Here is a 9535-nt window from a genome sequence, read left to right as displayed (position 1 = left end):
TCAGACCCAAACTAGGATAATTTCATTTGTTCACTGGTGGGAGAACAAGTTTGCAGAACTGCTTTGGAAAAAGTGGTTGGTTATGCACATAGACATGTGGCAGAGGGGACAGTATTAACTTTGATAGTGACTGGGGCTGAGTTTGACTGTGGGCTCAACCACTGGACAGCTCCGGATGCTCCAGGTGAGTCACAGAACATCTCTGAACTTCAATTTCCTGTCCCAGGGAAGCCCTTGGAGAGGCCATGTGACCTCCAACAGAGTGGACAGACCAGGGATGCTCACACACTGAGGACAGAATCATAAGCCAACAGTATGGCAGGTGCGTTGCCCACATCACTGCAAGTGCACACTGTCTGATGCTTCGGGGGTGGGGGGGGCATCTTCAAAGGGCCCACTGTAGGGGTGCCTGGGTGGCTCAGTCAGTTAAGCATCCAACTTCAGCTCAGGTCATGATCTCCCAGTTCATGGGTTCAAGCCCCATGTCGGGCTCTGTGCTGACAGTTCAGAGTCTGGAGCCTGCTTCAGATTCTGTATCTCCCTCTCTTTCTGCCCCTCCCCCACTTGTGCTCTATCTCCATCTCTCTCTCAAACAATGAATAAACACTAAAAATTTTTGAAAACAAAAAACAAAAAAAACAAGGAACGCATTGTATTAGTCATGGTCTAGCAGGAGAACAGGGGACACTCCAATTAGATAATTTGAGGAAAGTTTAATAAAGAGATGATGCATGGAGGTATGGGCAGCATGGAGGAAGATCTTGGGGAAAAGTGCAGTGCTCTGGAGTTAAGAACTGCCTGCACCCTAACCATCCTGATGAGGCAAAGGGGCAAGAGTGGTTACCAGATTCCACATACAGAGCACAGAGTGTGCAGAGAACTTACTGACAGTAACTGTGACCTTCAAAAGAGAGAGGCAGTCAGATGGTTCCACAAGGAGGGAACCGGGAAATTAATACCCCTACCTCTCTCTCCTGCCTCTCCCTAGTCCCCTCACAGTACTCCCCACTGGCCAAACTCAAGCAGATGCTAAAAGATACAGGAGCCCTTTGAGACCACCTACACAGGTCACCCTACTGGCGCTACAGCAGGTTAAAGGGTGTTAAGAAATTAGGTCTGGAGAAACAAACAAGAAATATCTAGCACACCCCATGGAAGCAATCCACAAGAGAAAGAATCAATTTTGAATATGTGCCAAAACTTTGTGGGCACAAAAACAGCTAATGATTGTTCCAGTCAAATAGGATCTTTCCTGCTCCAAGCAAGGGGACAGAAACCACAGGTGGTCAACAGAGTTGAGGGCAGGAAAAGAAGGCACAAAGCAGGAAAAGAGAAAGCTAGCCATGCCCCTTTCCTACTGCAGGCTTTTAGCCTGAAGTGAACCTGAGATGGAGAATGTATTAGTTAGAGTAGACTAGACTGCAGTAACAAACAGACCCAAACATTTAGTGATCCAACACAACAGAGGTTTATTTCTTGCTCATAAAACATTATAGGAGGGGCGCCTCGGTGGCTCAGTCAAACATCAGACTTCGGCTCAGGTCATGATCTCACAATTTGTGAGTTCGAGCCCTGCATCAAACATGTGGACAGCTCAAAGCCTAGAATCTGCTTCAGATTCTGTGTCTCCTCTCTCTGCCCCTCCCCCACTCGCACTCTGTGTTTCTCTCTCAAAAATAAATAAACATTTGAAAAAAAAATTTTTTTTAATACATTATAGGAAAGTTCCAGGTTGGGGTAGTAGGAAAGGCAGGAGGCTTGGGTAAGGGACCCTGGCCAGTGATCCTTAACACATAGCTTCCAACAACCACCCTGGGGTCATTTCCATCACAGTTAACTAGAAAGAGATAACAGTATGGAGCAACACACTTGGGAAGCTTTTAAGGGGCAGACCTGGAAGTGAAACGCATCTCTTCTACTCACATTCCATTGGCTAGAATTCAGTCTTATGACCACTCCTGACTGCAAGGGAGACTGGGAAATGTAGTCCAGCTAGTCAGTCATGTGAGCAGAACACAGTATAATGGAAAATGAGGGGAAATGAATTTGAGTGGACAGCTGCCAGCCTCTGTTACAGAGAAACTTTAAATCCTGAATTTTGCTATTACAGAGAATCGACATTTAGACTACTGAAAAGGTCTGCTTTGTGATTAAAAATTACAAGAGAATTTTTATTATTTGGCAGTGGTAGAGAGAATCATGAAGTCTACCCTAGATTTTATCAAAGGAACAAAAAAGTGCTAGCCAGAGAGCAGGCTTAAAGAGGCCTTAACAATAGTTTTAAAGTCGTTTGCATATACCATTTGCTCAGTTATACCTGTTACTCTGTTACCCTTATGTAATCAGAATGAGTATTATTTTTCTCTCTTTTTACTTCTGTCAAATCTTTTTTTAATTTCTTACACTAAAGATTACTTTTAAGTGGGGAAAAATATAAGATACACTTTAAAAAAAAAAGGCCAATGAAGGGAGACCTGGGTTGCTCAGTCGGTTGAGTGTCCAACGCTTGATTTCGGCTCATGATCTCATGGTTCGTGGGATTGAGCCCCGTGCCAAGCTACCTCTCTCTCTGTCCCTCCTCCACTGTGCTGTCTCTGTCTCTCAAAATAAATTTTAAAAAACATTAAAAAAATAAAATAAAATAAAATAAAATAAAATAAAATAAAATAAAATAAAATAAAATACAAAGGCCAATGAAGTTACTCAATCTTCGTATTCTGCTTACATTCAGTTCTTTACCAAGTACTGGTGCCCAGTTGGTGCCTTAGTTCAGACTGCTATAACAAACTACCATAGATGGGGGGGGGAAGGGTGCTTAAACAACAAGCTTTATGTCTCACAGTTCTGGAGGCTGGAAGTCTAAGATCAGGGTGCCAGTGCTGCCAGATTCTGGTGAGCACCCTCTTCTCAGGTGCAGACTGCAGGCTTCTGATTGTGTCCTTACATGGAGGAAAGCTGGTGAGAGAGATCCCTGGGGGCTCCTTTATAAGGATACTACCCTCACTCATGAGGGCTCCACACTTGTGACGTAATCACCTCCCAAAGGCCTCACCTCCTAATACCATCACTCTGGGAGTTAGGATTTCAACATGTGAGCTGGGGAGGAGGGAACAAACACTGAGCCCATAACAATGACCATGAGCTTGTTATGCATAAGGAAGTTGATCAAGGCAGCGAGGGAAAGAGCTGAGGGCAGGAGAACAGAGAATACAAGCTAAATAAAGGGCCTGTCAAGGTGCAACCATCACAGACAGAACCTAGCCAGCAACAAAAACACTTTCATGGAAAATTATAAGATAGCTATGGCTCAAGATCCAGGCAAAATGGGTAAAGGTGGTTGCTAGTAATGGGTTCGGAGACGTCCTCCTGAGAACAAGTCCAGGGACCACACGTTAGACTACATATGCCTCAATCTTGCTTAGGTCCTAAGTAAACTAAGTAACTCCTCCATGGCGAAAATACTCCCTTCACCTATCAACAAGATACCACACATAAAGTGCTTACCCTGGCTGGATTCATTTGCTAGGATGGCTTCTGTAACAAGGGACCACAGACTGTGTGGCTTAAACAGAAATTTATTTTCTCACAGTTCTGGAGTCTGGAAGCCCGAAATCAAGATGTCAGCATGGCTGGTTCCTTCCAAGGGCCATGAGGGAGAATCTGGTCCAGACCTCTCTTCTTGGCTTGTAGATGGCCATCTTTCCCTGTATCCTCATATCATCTTTCCTCTGCATGCATCTCTGTCCAAATCTTCTCTTCTTGTAAGGACACCAGTCATATTGGATTAGGGTCTGCCCTAACAACCTCATTTTACCTTATTTACCTCTTTGAAGACCCAGTGTCCAAACACAGTCCATATTCCAAGGTCCTAGGACTTCAACATACAAATTTCGGGGGGAGGGGGACACAATTCAGTCCTTAACACCAGCTAAATGGTCATCACTACTACTATGGTCCTTGAATTCAAGGACCCGAATATCTCAACCCTCATCTTACCTTCCCACCAATATTTATGTCCCTTACCCCTATGCCAATCACTCTCTCAAGTACTGTTAACCAAAGCACCTTGAACTTCCCCATCCCCCGGCTTCTCTGTACTATAATCTACCTGTGACACACCAAATCCTCCTCTTAGGGCAAGACTCTGCTCAAGCCCCATTAGCCCTGACCTTTCTCTCCACCCCAGCCATTTCAAAGGAAGAAAAATTAAAGGTTACACTTATGGTGTGTTTTTAGCAGCACAATAGCATTCTATTCTCCTGCATTCCTGTGCCCCATGACAGGTTAGCAAATTTGAGCTCAGAGTGGTTACGTACTATGTCCAGGGTCACTCAGTAGGTAAAGGCAGGAATGTGATGCTAATCCCATCTGTGTGATTCCAAGTCCACTGGTCTCCGCACCCTGAACTCCTACAGCAATTCTGGCCTGAAGCATTCATCCAGCAGCTAAGCCTCTGCAGTACCCTGATGCCAGCTCTTTCTTATCATCTGGAGCTTCAACTTTGAGCTTTCATTAAGACTTTCTTATTCACGTGTCTTCTCTCCCCAGCGATTATTTTCAGCATCTTAAGAACAAGAATGGGTTTTCTCGCTTGTACTGATCCCTTCATAGCTATACTGGTGAGGTTCAGCAGAGAGGGGTGATGTTTCAAGGCCAGGTTGTCAGTTATTCTCTGAATAACCTAAAAGACATACCCACTCCTCCAGGGAAATACAGCCAGTAGGACAGGTGGCTCTTTGTCCTCCTCCAAATACAGTGGTTTCATAAACTAATTAATTCCAGAGGTGGATGTCCAGCGATCCCCTCCCAACCCCAGGCCCCTTGTAGCCCTCATGCTTGGGCAGGGCACCCCTAGAGCCCAGCTTCTAGTAACAGGGATGGACATACACAAAGATACATTTGCCACCGCCCTTTCTGTTTTCCTCCCTTCCTTTCCTGTCCCCGGTCTCCTATCTCTCCTTTCTAGTACCTCAAGGTTGCCTGAAGCTAACCTCTATTATTTCGTGGTTACTGTAGCTGGCCACTGCTCTAAGCACTTTGTAGTGTAACCACGACATTGAACCAGCAGGACTCAGGAAATGGTGTCATAAAGGTATTTTTATTTTGAGTCCCACTGTTCACTTCCACCTCCTCAGTGGGGGTGGCCCTTTGTGGATGAGAACTCAAATGGTTTACATAGTTCTTCTGGTCGCTCATAGGTAATAAAAAGTCCTACATTCATTTTAAAATTTAAGCAGTCCCAATCCAGGGGCGCCTCGGTGGCTCAGTTGGTTGAGCATCCGACTTCGGCTCAGGTCATGATCTTGCAATTCGTGAGTTCGAGCCCTGCGTCGGGCTCGGTGCTAACAGCTCAGAGCCTGGAGCGTGCTTCGGATTCTGTATCTCCCTCTCTCTCTGCCCCTCCCTCGCTTGAACTCGGTCTGTCTCTACCTCTCTCAAAAATAAAATAAAAATATTAAAAAACTAAAATAAAATTAAAAAAATAAACAGTTCCAATCCAGCACTTACAATGGTCAAATCTCACGCAAGGACCAACACTTAAAACTTGAAGTTAGAATGTTCTCACCTGCCCACCTGGGCTCTGCTGCATGTGGACTCTCTGCAGGGTGAGTGAGGGGGAGCATGGGTGGGGCCTGTGACAGCTGTGGAGGGCACCACTCTAACCTCCCTCAGGAGAGCCTGCTGTGAAGAGCAGCCCAGCTGCTACCCTACAGACCCACCACCACATCTACACCAAGGCCATACTCCCCAGGGCAGCTCCCAACTCAAGGCCAAGTGCAGCAGGGTGCTAGAACGGGGCCATTCCTGCCAGGGGACTCTTCCAATGAGCAATGTTTCTAGGAGACTAGCTGGGGACTAGAGGGGGACTAGCCAGCCTCACCCAGATTTAATTCAGCATTGCACTACAGTTGGTGACACATCCTACCAGCTTCCTCCCTTCTCCATCTGTGTCACGACCCAAAGCCTCTCTCTGCCTAATCTTGCTTCCTCCCTCCTTACTCTCCATAGTATTCTCCATGTACTCACAGACAGTATTGTCTACTGGTCAAGTGCATCCTGCCCACAGTAAGTCTTGATTTGATTGATACTCGATTTGGCCTTTTACTCCATTTTGCTGCTGTATCTCTCCTGTCCTCTGGGAGCCTCAGATTCCTCATTTATCATATGGAGATAGTATCAGACACCCTACATGGCCATCGTGAGACTTAGTTGTAATCTGTACAGCGATATAGGGCTTTGGCTTTGCTGACCTGCACCACAGCTAACAACCCAGCATAAGAAGCCTACCTCTGATTACAACAGTTCAGATTGCACTTGGCTTCCAGAATCTTGGAAGCAGGAAACAGCTCAGCGAGGAAATGGTTATGTTTGTGCTTGTCTGAAATACCTGCTCTTTAAAAAAAAAAAAAAAGTCTTTTATGAACCATAAATGCTACTGGTAATGACACAGAGTTAACATACATCCCCCAAATGAGTTAACCAAGCTTACAATGGGTTTCTCACATACTCACATACCACCAGAGGCTGAGAAGTCAGTGCACTTCTCCAGGACCTAAACACGTTACACTCTTTGAGAAGGCTCAGCCCGACTCAACCCCCGAGGGGCTATTTCCCCATTCAGAAGACTGGCCACCAGTGTTTACACATCAGAGCTCCTGGACATTCCTCTCTAATCGAAGATGATGCTGAATTCCAAGCAGGACCTAGCTCTAACCAGCCCACCCCCTCCTCGGAAATCTTCTCCAGACCCCGCCCCTGCCCATCGAAGGGGCAGACTGGTGGCCTCAGGCTAGTCACAGTGTGCAGACAGGTTTTGTACAACCGACAGTGTTTTCAAAATTTTGAACCAATATTTTAAATTCGGGAGCTGCACATGAAAATTCAGATTTCTGGCTCACCTCAAACACCAGATCTGGCAAGCTGAAGTGTGATGGTTAATTTTATGTGTTGACTGGGCTAAGGGATGCCCAGATAGCTGGTTAAATGTTATTTCTAGATGTGTCTGCGAGGGTGTTTCCAAAAGAGTTTAGCATTTGAGTTGGTAGACTGAGTAAAGAAGGTCTCCCTTGTCAACCTAAGTGGGCACTATCCAATCTGTTGAGGGAATGAGAGAACAAAAAGGTGGAGGGCAAGCAAAATCGTTCTCCCTGCCTAAGAGACATCCATCTTCTCCCACAGTCAGACATCATGCTCCTGGTCCCTCTAAGGTTCAGACTTAACCTGGGGTACACACCAGTGCCCCACCTCCACCTCTATCCTCAGGTTCCAGACTCCAGACTCAGCCTGAATTATACCACCAGCTTTCCTGATTCTCCAGCCTGCAGACAGCAAATGATGAGCTTCTTGGTCTCCACAACGAATGAGCCAATTCCTATCACCCCCTCTTGTCTGTATCTGCATACATCCTACTGGTTCTGTTTCTCTAGAGAGCCCTGAGCAACAACCCAAGTACACACATTTACATGGCAGCTACTGGCCAGAGCTGGGTCACAGGATCTGGCACTCTGCCAGCTTCACGTGTTAGCCCACACCATGGCCCCGTAGACACTGGAGTCGCAAACCCCAGCCAAGAGACTGAAGTCCAAATTCTTTGTCCTCCTTTCCTTAATCCTGACCTAAGCTTTCCTTGAAACTTTATCGCTCGCTATGGATAGAGTGAGTGTATGATGTATGCTGCAGACTGGGCTACTTTGAAAAGGGGCACCAAAAATAACAGGTGTTTATTAATCCACAACAGGCATAAACTGGGACTTTTTCTGGCAAACCTGAGTGGACGGTTGCCCAAACTATTGACCCCAACTGAGCATCACACACCCCAGTCTCCAGCCAACCCACATGGCTCATGTTTCCTCAATGTGACCGCCTCTATGTGAGTCACTGCTTTAGCTCCTTGTCCCTGCTTCTGAGAACATCCTCTCCACTCATCTCAGCCTGTCAGGATCCAACAGCCTCTTCAAAGCCCGGGCCAAATGTGACCACTTCCCTGAAGCATTCCTCATGCTTCCCAGCCAGAACTCCTCTCTCACTTTTGACTTTCCAGAGGACTTTGTAAATCTGCTATTATCCTTCCCTGTGTCTTGCACCAGAATCATGTCATTCATTCAATCAGCAAACATTTGTGGAGCACTGTGGATGCAGCAGAGAACAACATAGCCAGAGTTCCTCCCCTCACTGAGCTCATACTTACTGCACAGGATGGTGTTGCCCATTAGCTTTTAAACTTCTCAAGGACAGGAATTGCAGATTGAAGGTTTAGTATTCTGATCAAGAATATTTGCTAAGTTAGGTTGCAAAACCTCTCTGGGCTTTACTCCAGTCACCTGCTAAAAAGGGGAATAAAACCCTTCTTCTCTTATGGCAGCACCCTGAGGATTAATGAGAAGCAAAGTGATAGTATTTGTAAAGTTAAAAACATTTTAGCCATGTAGAGTTCCAAAAATAATAGCTCCTCAGCAATGCAAACTGTGATCAGCACATCTGTATCACCTCCTTTTAAAACTTCTTAGGGTTGGGGGCGCCTGGGTGGCTTCGTCAATTAAGTGCCCAACTCTTGATTTCAACTCAGGTCATGATCTCAGCATTTGTGGGATCGAGCCCTACATCAGGCTCTGTGCTAACAGCACAGACTCTGCTTAGGATTCTTTCCTCCTCTCTTTCTTCCTCTCCATCCACACTTAGGCGTTCTCTCTCTCTCTCTCAAAATTAAATGAACTCTACAAAAACTTTCTAACACTTGGAAATAGGTATTGTTATTCTCTTTAACAGAGAAGAAACCCAAGCCTCACAGAAGTTATGTGATTAGCTGGCGAGGACAACAGATTAATGGAAGGAGAGCCAGGCTCGAGCCAGGTATCTGGCTCTGGAATCTGAAGGCCCTCTACTACCCCACAGCAAAAAGTAACTGGATTCCAGGGTGGTGCATACAGTGTCTCCTCTTAGGCATAAGACTAACAGGACATTGAGAGAAACCCTACCTCGGTATCCCCGTGGGGAGCTCTTTAGCTGAGACCATCTCCACCCTAAATGACAGTGACTGGCATGGAGGAGCCAACACGTGGAGTTACCTGCTCCTGTCTGCTCCTTTTCTCCACATTCCAGGGTCCTCACGGGCATTGTCCTTAGCCTTTCTGGGCAGCAGGGACACCCAAAGGTTGCAGAAGGCCTGGTCTATGGCTATGACTTGGTGACTCATCTCCCTGGGCAGGAGGGCAACACCTGATGAGACCCCCTATTGTCCCTCCCCTCCCCACACAGGCCTCGAGACTGCATTCAGCAAAGGGGATGGGGTGGGAGGAGTTGAGCAGCACAATCCTCTTGATTCACCTGGTGAAGTTACGACAGTCTCTCACCTGAGGGTGCTCCCAGGCCTGAGGTGAGTGCACGGCTCTCTGCAGGGCCTCTGCTCATTACCAGGAAGGTGCACAAATTGGGTTAAAAAGCCACACCGCCATGATTCCAGAACCCCCGGGGCTGTGAGGCTGTGCTTCCCATGCCAATGAACAGCCAGCCTCCTCTAAATGTCTGCTGGCTTCTA

This window comes from Neofelis nebulosa, chromosome 10 (assembly GCF_028018385.1).
Source record: "Neofelis nebulosa isolate mNeoNeb1 chromosome 10, mNeoNeb1.pri, whole genome shotgun sequence".
NCBI classification, from domain to species: domain Eukaryota; kingdom Metazoa; phylum Chordata; class Mammalia; order Carnivora; family Felidae; genus Neofelis; species Neofelis nebulosa.
The sequence above is the reverse complement of the archived record's forward strand: the minus strand, read 5'-3'. Positions refer to the sequence as shown.